We start from the raw sequence: 9,925 nt of genomic DNA on the forward strand, positions 1-9,925 counted from the left end.
GATCCGGTACCCTATTGCCGACTCTTCACCCGGTGATTGAATTTGGGTTCTCAGAGTCCTTTCTTTTTCCCTCTCTGGGTCTTTCCTTCTCTGCTCCACTCTCTCTCTGCAGGCTCATCTGGACCTCTGCTTCTTACTGACTCTGACAGACTGACCCTGATCTTAGATGGTGCCCACCTTATATACTCCCTCTATGTGTGAGCTCAGGTGACCAGCACCCAATGAGCTCCTAACTTTACCCAGGCTGCTCCCCCTATCTGCCCCTACACTACTTGGGATGTACCACCCCCCTCCCACTCCAGCCAGGAACAGACTCGGTCGTACCTGCACATTTCTAAGTGGGAGTACCGTCGGCCTGCCCCTCGGAAATGGGATGTGTATAGTGCATGCAGCCTACCGAGCTCAGTTCCACACTCCATCCTTACCCGGGAGTGGAATATCACACCTCTGGGTTGAGGTGCAATACCCCTGTAGCAGCCGAATCCTCAGGGTGCTACACATGCACATAATGATGACCCTACTGTACTCGACTTCAACTCCCCCGGCAAAGTATGGTGACCCTGACACAGTGTGATCCCCCAGCTTTGGCCCCCACACGGCCCTCTATAAAGTATAATAGGTCATCATACAGTATAATGGCCCCACACCTCGCCATGCTGTATAATGGCCCCCACTAGCTCTCCAAACAGTACAACCAAACAGTGCAATGACCCCCACGGCCCTCCACATGGTATGATGGTCCCCACTCAAACCTTCACACTGTATAATTGCTTGCATACAGTATATTGGCCCTCACATAGCCCTCCACAAAGTATAAAGGCTCCCACATAGCCCTCGAAATATTATAATAGCCCCCACATAGCCCTCTATATACTATAATGGGCCCCATATTCCTCCATATTGTATAATGCAAAATCATAATCTTTTATATAGTGTGCTGAACCCTATAGTCCTCCATATAGTATCATGCACTCCCCATAGTCTTCCATATAGTATAATGCACTCCCCATAGTCCTGCATATAGTATAATGCAATCCACACAGTCCTCCATACAGTATAATGCACCCCATATTCCTCCATATACTATAATGCACTTCCCATTGTTCTCCATATAGCATAATGCACTCTCCATAGTCCTCCATATAGCATAATGCACTCCTCCATATAGTAAAATGCACTCCTCATAGTGCTCCATACAGTAAGATGCACTCCTCATAGTCCTCCATATAGTATAATACACTCCCCATAGTCCTCCATACAGTATATGGCACTGCCGATAGTCCTCCATGTAGTATAATGCACTTCCCATAATCCGCCATATAGTATAATGCACTCCCATAGTCCTCCATATAGTATAACACACTCCCCATAGTCCTCCATATAGTATAATGCACTCCCCATGGTCCTATATAGTCCATACAGTATAATGCACTCCTCATAGTCCTCTATACAGTACTATGACCACCACAATGTGTTCATTGATTTAAAAAAAAAATACTCACCTCTCCTCCATGTTCTCCGCTGCTCAGGTCTATGCAGCAAGCATTCTGAAGTGCTTGCACATCTCAGGGCAGTGGATGCCATGTAATGATGTCATAGGGCCCGCTGTACTGAGACGTCAGATGCTGAGGAAGAATGACGAAGTAGGAAGTCACAGGCCCCATAGTACTCGCGTGGCCTATGTTCCAACAATGAGCTTTTGGTTTGCTTTTGACACTAATTATTTTCTGTGGCAAAAACTGAGTGTTTTACAATTCAAGCAAAGTGGATGGAATTTATAGAAACCTCATGGCCACTGTGCTTTAATTTTATTCAGCGTAAACTGAGCTGCGGTGTGTGTATCAAATCCACATCATGTCAATTTCTCTTGTGAGTATGCTGAGTTTTATGTGTGGATTTTCCCCATAGATTTTCATTAGATGCCGAAAATCTGCAGGTAAAAACGCACATACATAGTCCTGCATATAGTATAGTGCAATCCACATAGTCCTCCATACTGTATAATGCACTCCACATAGACCTCTATATAGTATAATGCACCCCATATTCCGCCATATAGTATAATGCACTCCCCATAGTCCTCCACATAGTATAATGCACTCCCATAGTCCTCCACGTAGTGTAATGCACTCCCCATAGTCCTCAATGTAGTATAATGCACTTCCATAGTCCTCCATATTGTATAATGCACTACCCATAGCCCTCCATACAGTATAATGCACTACCCATAGTCCTCCATATAGTATAATACACTCCCCATAGTCCTCCATATAGTATAATGCACCTCCATCGTCCTCCATACAGTATAATGAATTCCCCATGGTCCTCTATACATTACTATGACTACCAAAATGTGCTCATTGATTTAAAAAAAAAAAAATACTCACCTCTCCTCCTTGTTCCCCGCTGCTCCGGTCTATGTAGCAAGCATTCTGAAGCGCCTGCACATCTCAGGGCAGTGGGTGCCATGTAGTGATGTCATCAGGCCCGCTGTGCTGAGACGTCAGACGCTGAGGAAGAATGATAGAGGAGGAAGTCACAGGCCCCATAGTACTCTTGGGGGTTATGTTCCCACAATGAGCTTTCGGTTTGTTTTTGACAATATTTATTTGCTGTGGCAAAAACAGAGTGTTTTGCAGTTCAAGCAAAGTGGATGGGATTTTATAGAAACCTCATGGCCACTGTGCTTTAAAGGGGTTGTCCACTACTTTCACATTGATGCCCTATCCATAGGATAGGGCATCAATTTATGTTTGCCCGGGGTCCCGCACACAGCACCCCCGCCATCAGCTGTTATCGGTGCCGGCGGTGGCCGCCGGCCGGAAGTGCTTACCTTCCGGTGACTGGTCGCCATGTTGTAGTGGTCGGCACTTGTTAGTGCACATCAAACTGCCATTCAATTGAATGGGAGGCGGATGTGCAGTACCCCGCGGCGGCCACTACAGATGGATGGCCAAACACCGCAGGCAAGTACTTCCGGCCGGTGGCCGCCGCCGCCAGCACCGATAACTTCTGATCGGCAGGGGTGCTGCGTGCAGGACCCCGGCCGATCATACATTGATGCCCTATCTTATGGATATGACTCGCCCCCTGGGCCGTGGGTTACCCGGAACCGGGCAATAGGGCAATAGGGCAATAATGGGGGTAGTAGTGGCAACCCGGTCCATGGCTCAGGGTGGTCATACCAAATGTTGTGGCAGTCTATTTGTAGGGTTTTAAATGTCCGACTACGCCACCCGTGGATTGCGGTCAGGGTTAACCGCCGCTGCAGTGCAGACCGCTGGGGCAGATGTAGGTGTGCAGCACTAAGTAGTATAACTCCCCACGGGAGGAGTGTGGCCCCAGGGCAGTATATAGATGGATGATGGAGGGGATGATTCTGACCGCAATAGCCAGGAAACGGAGGCCTCTTAAACAGTTCAGGGTCTTTATTAGAACAGGTGAGACGACCCAAAAACAGTCCCGGCTAGGAGGGGGCCTGGATGTCTGAGAACAAGTGGGAAGCTGGCCCTGGTCAGGGTGAGGGTGAAGGCCTACCATGCTCTCTGCGCTCTTTCTGGCTATTTCCCTCCTTGTGGTGTAACAGCCCACGTTCCTGAGCTCACCGTGTCTTCTCGCCCGTATGGCTTGCAACTTGGGTCCCTTTCTACTCTTGGCCTGGTGCAGCTTTGCTGGTCCCTTCTGCTGTGGCGGAACCTCCGGGCTTCTTAGGCCAAGGAACATACAGTCCCCTGCGGGCTGGTTATTTGCTGTAGGACTTGGATTCCTAACAGCCTCGGACACCAAGTCCGGTAGATCAGTTTCTCTCTCAGCCAGGACAGGCTCTCCTCGCCTTCCGTCCCTGGCTCGTGGCTCCTCTACTGCCACACGACCTCCTCAGCTTCAGCTGAACTGGCTCTCCCTTCTCTGGGACACCTCTCACTCCAGAGACAGGTCGTCCAGAACTCTCTAACCCTGCCCCCAGTTCCAGCTTTTATAGGGTCAGCCTGCTCCCCCTACTGACTTGGGACAGGAGGTGCTGCATGCTAATGGTCCCTGACCAGAGAACCTCCCCCTTGCTCTCAGACACAGCTTTATTATACATTTGTGGCATCCAGGCCAGGGTGACACATTCCCCCCTAGTAAAACTTAGTACTCCGGGACTAACAGGAAACACAAATATAGGTTATAAACAACAACATAACATATGTACAAGTGCATTTTGTCCTTAAGGAAACGGCGCTTCCGCGACCGGGTGTCCATTTCACCCAACAAGGCGAAGTCTTTGAGCGATGTGGGGACCTGTCCAAAGCAAACCCCAAACGTTGGGCGTGGCTGCAAGGCAAAACTACCTACTTTGGACCACACGGGGCCACGCCAGACAGGTTTTTCTTCCGTGGCCGTCTTCGCAAGAGGCACCAACTGCAACTATCTACATGATAGTTCCGGTTATTCATCGTCCATAACCTGTCAGTCCATGAGCTAGAAAAACTAGAAAAACATAATTAATAACCAGGGTACAACATAACACATTAAATACATACATTATCCACTTAGATCTTCCAGCGAGCTGGCATTTGCCCCTTAGTGCTTCGGGTTGACCTACGTAACCCACTGTCTGGTGGTGGTCTAACCTGGTTTTTCTCACTAGCGCTCGCGGTGCAGTCACTGGCTAAACTTACAGGCAGGGCAGGCAGCTGTCTGCGGGTCCTCTGGCTTACCGCAGGCATGGCAGGCTCACTGTCAGCAGAGGGTTGACTCTCCTGGGCTGCTGGTACAGGCCCTTCTGCCTCTGGAACTGCTTGTTCTTCTCCACCTTCCTGCTCTGGTGTAGGTTGTTGCTGAGCCGGTTGCAGGAAATGCAGGACGGGTACCACTATGGCACCGTTTATTCGAGTCCAGGACTGAGGGAATTCTCCGAGAATGGTGCTGATCATTTCTTCCTTGTCCTCTGCGGGTTCAAGGTCACTTTGATCCTCTTCTGCACTACGGAGTTGCTCGGGGCACATTTTTAGGTGGTCTCTGGAGACGGTACTAGTGGTTTCTCCTCCATCCTTAGTGACCACGCACACCTTCGGGTTGTCGTGATCAGACTGCAGTACTGTGTAGGGTTCCCTTTCCCACTGGTCATCCAGCTTGTGTAGCCTTCTCTTTCGCTTCAGAACCTGCTCACCAGGTTCCAGGGGACAAGCAGGGACGTGTTGGTTGAAGAGCCTCTCTTGCTTTTGTCTCGCCTGGGCCAGGCTCTTCTCCACACTCTCCTGTACCTTCTTGTACTGCAGTCGCCTTTCCGTATCCCAGTCCGCATCTGGGGAGGTGTCCTTGGGTGTTAGGACTCCCATCTCCAGGTCTATGGGCAGCTTACCTGGTCTGGCTCTCATCAGGTAAGCCGGGGTGCAGTTTGTAGCATTCACCGGGATATGGTTGTATAAGTCTATCAGGTCCGGCAGTTTTTCTGGCCACAGGCTGCATTCCTCCAGGGGCAACATCTTCATGAGATCAATGACTATATTGTTCATTTTCTCACACATCCTGTTGGTTTGTGGGTGGTAAGGCGTTGTCCGAATCTTCTTACAGCCATAGAGGTTGCAGAACTCTTGGAAGATTTTGGCCTCGAATGCAGGACCTTGGTCTGTCAGGACCTGTTCTGGATACCCGTGTGGGTGGCAGAAGGTTTGCTGGAAGGCTCTGGCCGCCGTTTGAGCTGTCAAGTCTTTTACCGGGACCACCACTAGAAATCGGGAATAGTGGTCCATGATTGTCAGGGCATAAACGTATCCTGACCGGCTTGGAGCCAATTTGACGTGGTCCAGAGCTACCAGCTCAAGAGGCTGCTTGGTGACGATGGGCCTCAAGGGTGTCTTCTGGCTGGTGCGGTCCTTCCTCCTTAGATTACAAAGGCCACAGTCTCTGCACCACTTCTCTACAGCCCCTCTCATGCTGATCCAGAAGAACCGTCCTCTTAGCAGGAACTCCAGTTTCTTCCAGCCGAAGTGCCCCGCTCTGTCATGGTAAGCCTCCAGGACCATAGCTGCATCTCGCCTTGGGACGACTTGCCAGGTCAGCTCGTGCGTCCGGTGGTTGACGAGTCTTCTGCACAGCTTACCTTCATAGAGGAACAGCCTGCTCTTCTCTTTCCATAGCTGCTTGGCTTCCTCTGGGGCATCCGGATCTAGACGAACGTCTTCTCGGGTCAGCAGGTCTTTCACCATGCGGACTGCAGGGTCACTATCTTGGGTCTTGGCCCAGCTGTGGTGAGGTAGGGGATTGATCATGATGGTTGTTAAGTCTTCCTCCTTCACGCGGTGGGAATATTGAGTGGCCCCATACCGGTGGAATGCAGGGAGCTGTTATGAACTGCTACAAACACTAAGGAAAGAAAGGAAAACTGTCCCTACCATAGGACTAAGCTGATTCCCTACGATGCAGCGGGGGACCTGTTCCTTGTGAACAGACCCGCCTAAGTCCTCGGCTAGTCCGAACGCTGACCTATAGATATAAGGGAGGGGTCCCTACAAGAACTAAGGACTGGGATATAGTTGGACACCTCCTAGCAGAAATTGTAGCAGAGCAAAGACAAACAAACAAACAGAAGTACTAGTGGTCAAAAGACCAAGCAAACTACAGAGTAAGGTACAAGGCACCTGGCTAGCTTAAGAGTAAATGTAACACTGAAGTCCTGCAAGGCCAGGAGGGCGGAGCTGGATTATATAGGCAAAAAGTCATGTGACCAGCAAAATAGAAAAAACTAACAGGAGGGTTCTAACAGTACCCCCTCTTCAATGAGGATCCTCCGGATCCTCCAGGCCCAGGTCTATCAGGAAACCTCCTGTGAAACGCTCCGACAAGTCTAGGAGCAGAGACATCATCCGCCCTTACCCAGGAGTTATCCTCGGGACCGAAACCCTTCCAAGCGACGAGATACTGCAATCTCCCTCTATGCCATCTAGAATTAAGAATGCGAGAAATTTCATATTCACCTTCTTCCTCCACCGGAGGAACAGAGACAGTGGCGTCCCTATCAGAAACATCAGCTTTTTTCAATAAGTAAACATGAAACACCGGATTAATCTTCCAGGAGGTCGGAACCTCCAACCTAACAGCAGATTGGTTAACTACCTGAAGCACCTTAAACGGACCTACAAACTTCGGGCCCAATTTCTTAGAAGGAATCCTCAACCGCAGATTCCTAGAGGACAACCAAACCATGTCACCAACAGTAAACAAAACCTCTTGACGTTTCCTGTCAAAGTACCTCTTGAATTTTTTGTTGGCCTCTTGAAGGTTACGACGTACATCAGTCCAAACTCTCTCCAAATCATCGGAAAAATTCTCCTCCTCCGGCACAGCCGATACCAATTTGGAGAATGACCCAAACGACGGATGTCTCCCAGTACAACAAAAAAAAGGAGAACACCCAGCAGAAGAGGATGTATGGTTGTTAAGAGCAAATTCAGCCAGTGGCAGAAACTCAGACCACCCCTCTTGATTGTCAGCCACAAAACAACGCAAAAACTGTTCAACATCCTGGTTCTTTCTTTCTGTCTGTCCATTAGACTCAGGATGATAACCAGACGAAAATGACAAATGGACTCCCAACCTGTCACAAAAGGCACGCCAAAAACGAGCCACGAACTGAGGTCCCCTATCGGAAACAATGTCGGAAGGAACGCCATGGAGCCTGACAATTTCTTTAACAAAAGCCTTAGCGAGTGTCCTGGCGAAGGGCAGTTTGATGAAGGGAACCAAGTGACACATCTTGCTAAAACGGTCCACGACCACCCAGATAACAGTGAAACCCTCAGAAGCAGGAAGGTCAGTAATAAAATCCATAGCAAGATGCGTCCAAGGAGCACTAGGAACCTCCAGAGGGCAAAGCAACCCCGCAGCAGGAGCATGTGAAGACTTAGATCTAGCACACACAGTACATTGACGCACCCACTTAATGACTTCCTTCTGCCACCCAGGCCACCAAAAACTGCGACCTACAAGTCTCTTAGTCTCCGAAATTCCTGGATGACCTGCCAACCGAGACTTATGACACTCCACAAACAAATCTCTCATAAAGTTCCTAGGCACAAACAACCTTCCATGGGGAGTGTTAGATGGGGCATACTCCTGGGCTTTCAGAATCCCATCTTCCAAAACGGAGTCCAATGCTGCTATCACAACATCTTCCTGTAAAATGCTCTCCTCCTCCTCGGTACCAACCATGGGAGAAAAACTGCGAGATAAAGCATCAGCTTTTACATTCTTGGTACACGGGATGTAAGTAACAGAAAAATTAAACCGCGGAAAAAAAAGTGCCCACCTAGCTTGACGGGCATTCAAGCGCTTGGCAGCATCAAGATAGATCAGATTCTTACGATCAGTAAAAACCTGAATGGTAAATTTAGCACCTTCCAAGAGATGACGCCAATGTTCAAATGCGAGTTTAATCGCCAGCAATTCCCGATTACCGACATCGTAATTAAGTTCGGTCTCAGAAAATTTTTTTGAAAAAAAAAGCACAGGGATGTACTCCATCCTTGTTTTCCTGAGACAAAACAGCACCGACCCCCACCGAAGAAGCATCAACCTCGACCAAAAAAGGCTTGGTCTCATCAGGCTGCATAAGGATGGGGGCAGAACTGAACCTCTCCTTGAGATACACAAAAGCTTCAATGGCCTCAGTAGTCCACTGAACCGTATTCGCACCTTTCCTGGTGAGATCGGTCAGCGGCTTAACAATTATAGAAAAATTCTTAATGAATTTTCTGCAATAATTGGCGAAACCCAAAAATCTCTGTATTGGTTTCAAACTAATAGGCCTAGGCCATTCCTGCACCGCCTGAACCTTCACCGGATCCATCTCAAAGCCCTCACTGGAGATAATGTAGCCCAAAAAACTAATTCTCTGCACAGCGAACTCACATTTCTCCAGCTTAGCAAAAAGTGAATTGTCGCTTAACAACTGCAATACCTCACGTGCGCTCTGCCAATGAGACTCCAGATCCGGCGCAAAAATCAAAATGTCATCCAAATACAACACCACATTCTTACCGATCAACGGTCTTAGGATGTCATTAATAAGGTTCTGAAAAAAAGCTGGTGCGTTGGTAAGACCAAAGGGCATAACCAGATTCTCAAAATGACCCACTGGAGTGTTAAAAGCAGTTTTCCACTCATCACCTTCCTTCATACGTAAAAAATTGTATGCCCCCCGGAGATCAATCTTAGAGAACCACTTGGCCCCCACTAACTGGTTGAACAAGTCAGGAATTAATGGCAGTGGGTAGGAATTGCGTACTGTAATTTTATTAATTTCGCGAAAGTCCAGACATGGACGTAAACCGCCGTCCTTTTTTTTTCAAAAAAAAAATCCAACAACCATAGGTGACTTAGAAGGTCTAATGTGACCGGCGGCCAAGCTTGTCTGTATGTATTCCTCCAAGGCCTTTCTCTCAGGGATAGTAAGATTAAATAAGCGACTCTTGGGAAGAGTTGCTCCAGGGACAAACTCAATAGTACAATCATAGTCCCTATGAGGAGGCAAAACTTGCAACTCCTCCTCTGAAAAAACCTTCCAAAAATCCTGAATAGGTACAGGTAATTCCCCTCTTTCCACAGCAGCAATGCGACCGTTACAACATCTATCATAACACTTAGGACTCCAAGACTTAATTTCATTGGTAGACCAGTCCAGTACAGGATTGTGCAATTTTAACCAAGGTAACCCCAAAACCACTGGAGCAGGCAAATTATTTAACCGGTTCCCGACCGCCCACTGTAGATAAACGTCGGCGCTTGCTGGGCTCTGTGCAGCGCCGACGTTTAAAAACGGTGGGTGGTCTCGCAGCGCTCAGGACCCCCAGGGTCCTGCAAGCGCTGCGATTCCGGTGCAGAGCGTTAGCTCTGACAGGGGACATCATCGAGACCTGATTGGATCAGGTCCCAGTGATGTTAA

The sequence above is a fragment of the Phyllobates terribilis genome, unplaced genomic scaffold, assembly GCF_046119375.1.
Source record: "Phyllobates terribilis strain yellow unplaced genomic scaffold, ASM4611937v1 Scaffold_629__1_contigs__length_933511, whole genome shotgun sequence".
NCBI classification, from domain to species: domain Eukaryota; kingdom Metazoa; phylum Chordata; class Amphibia; order Anura; family Dendrobatidae; genus Phyllobates; species Phyllobates terribilis.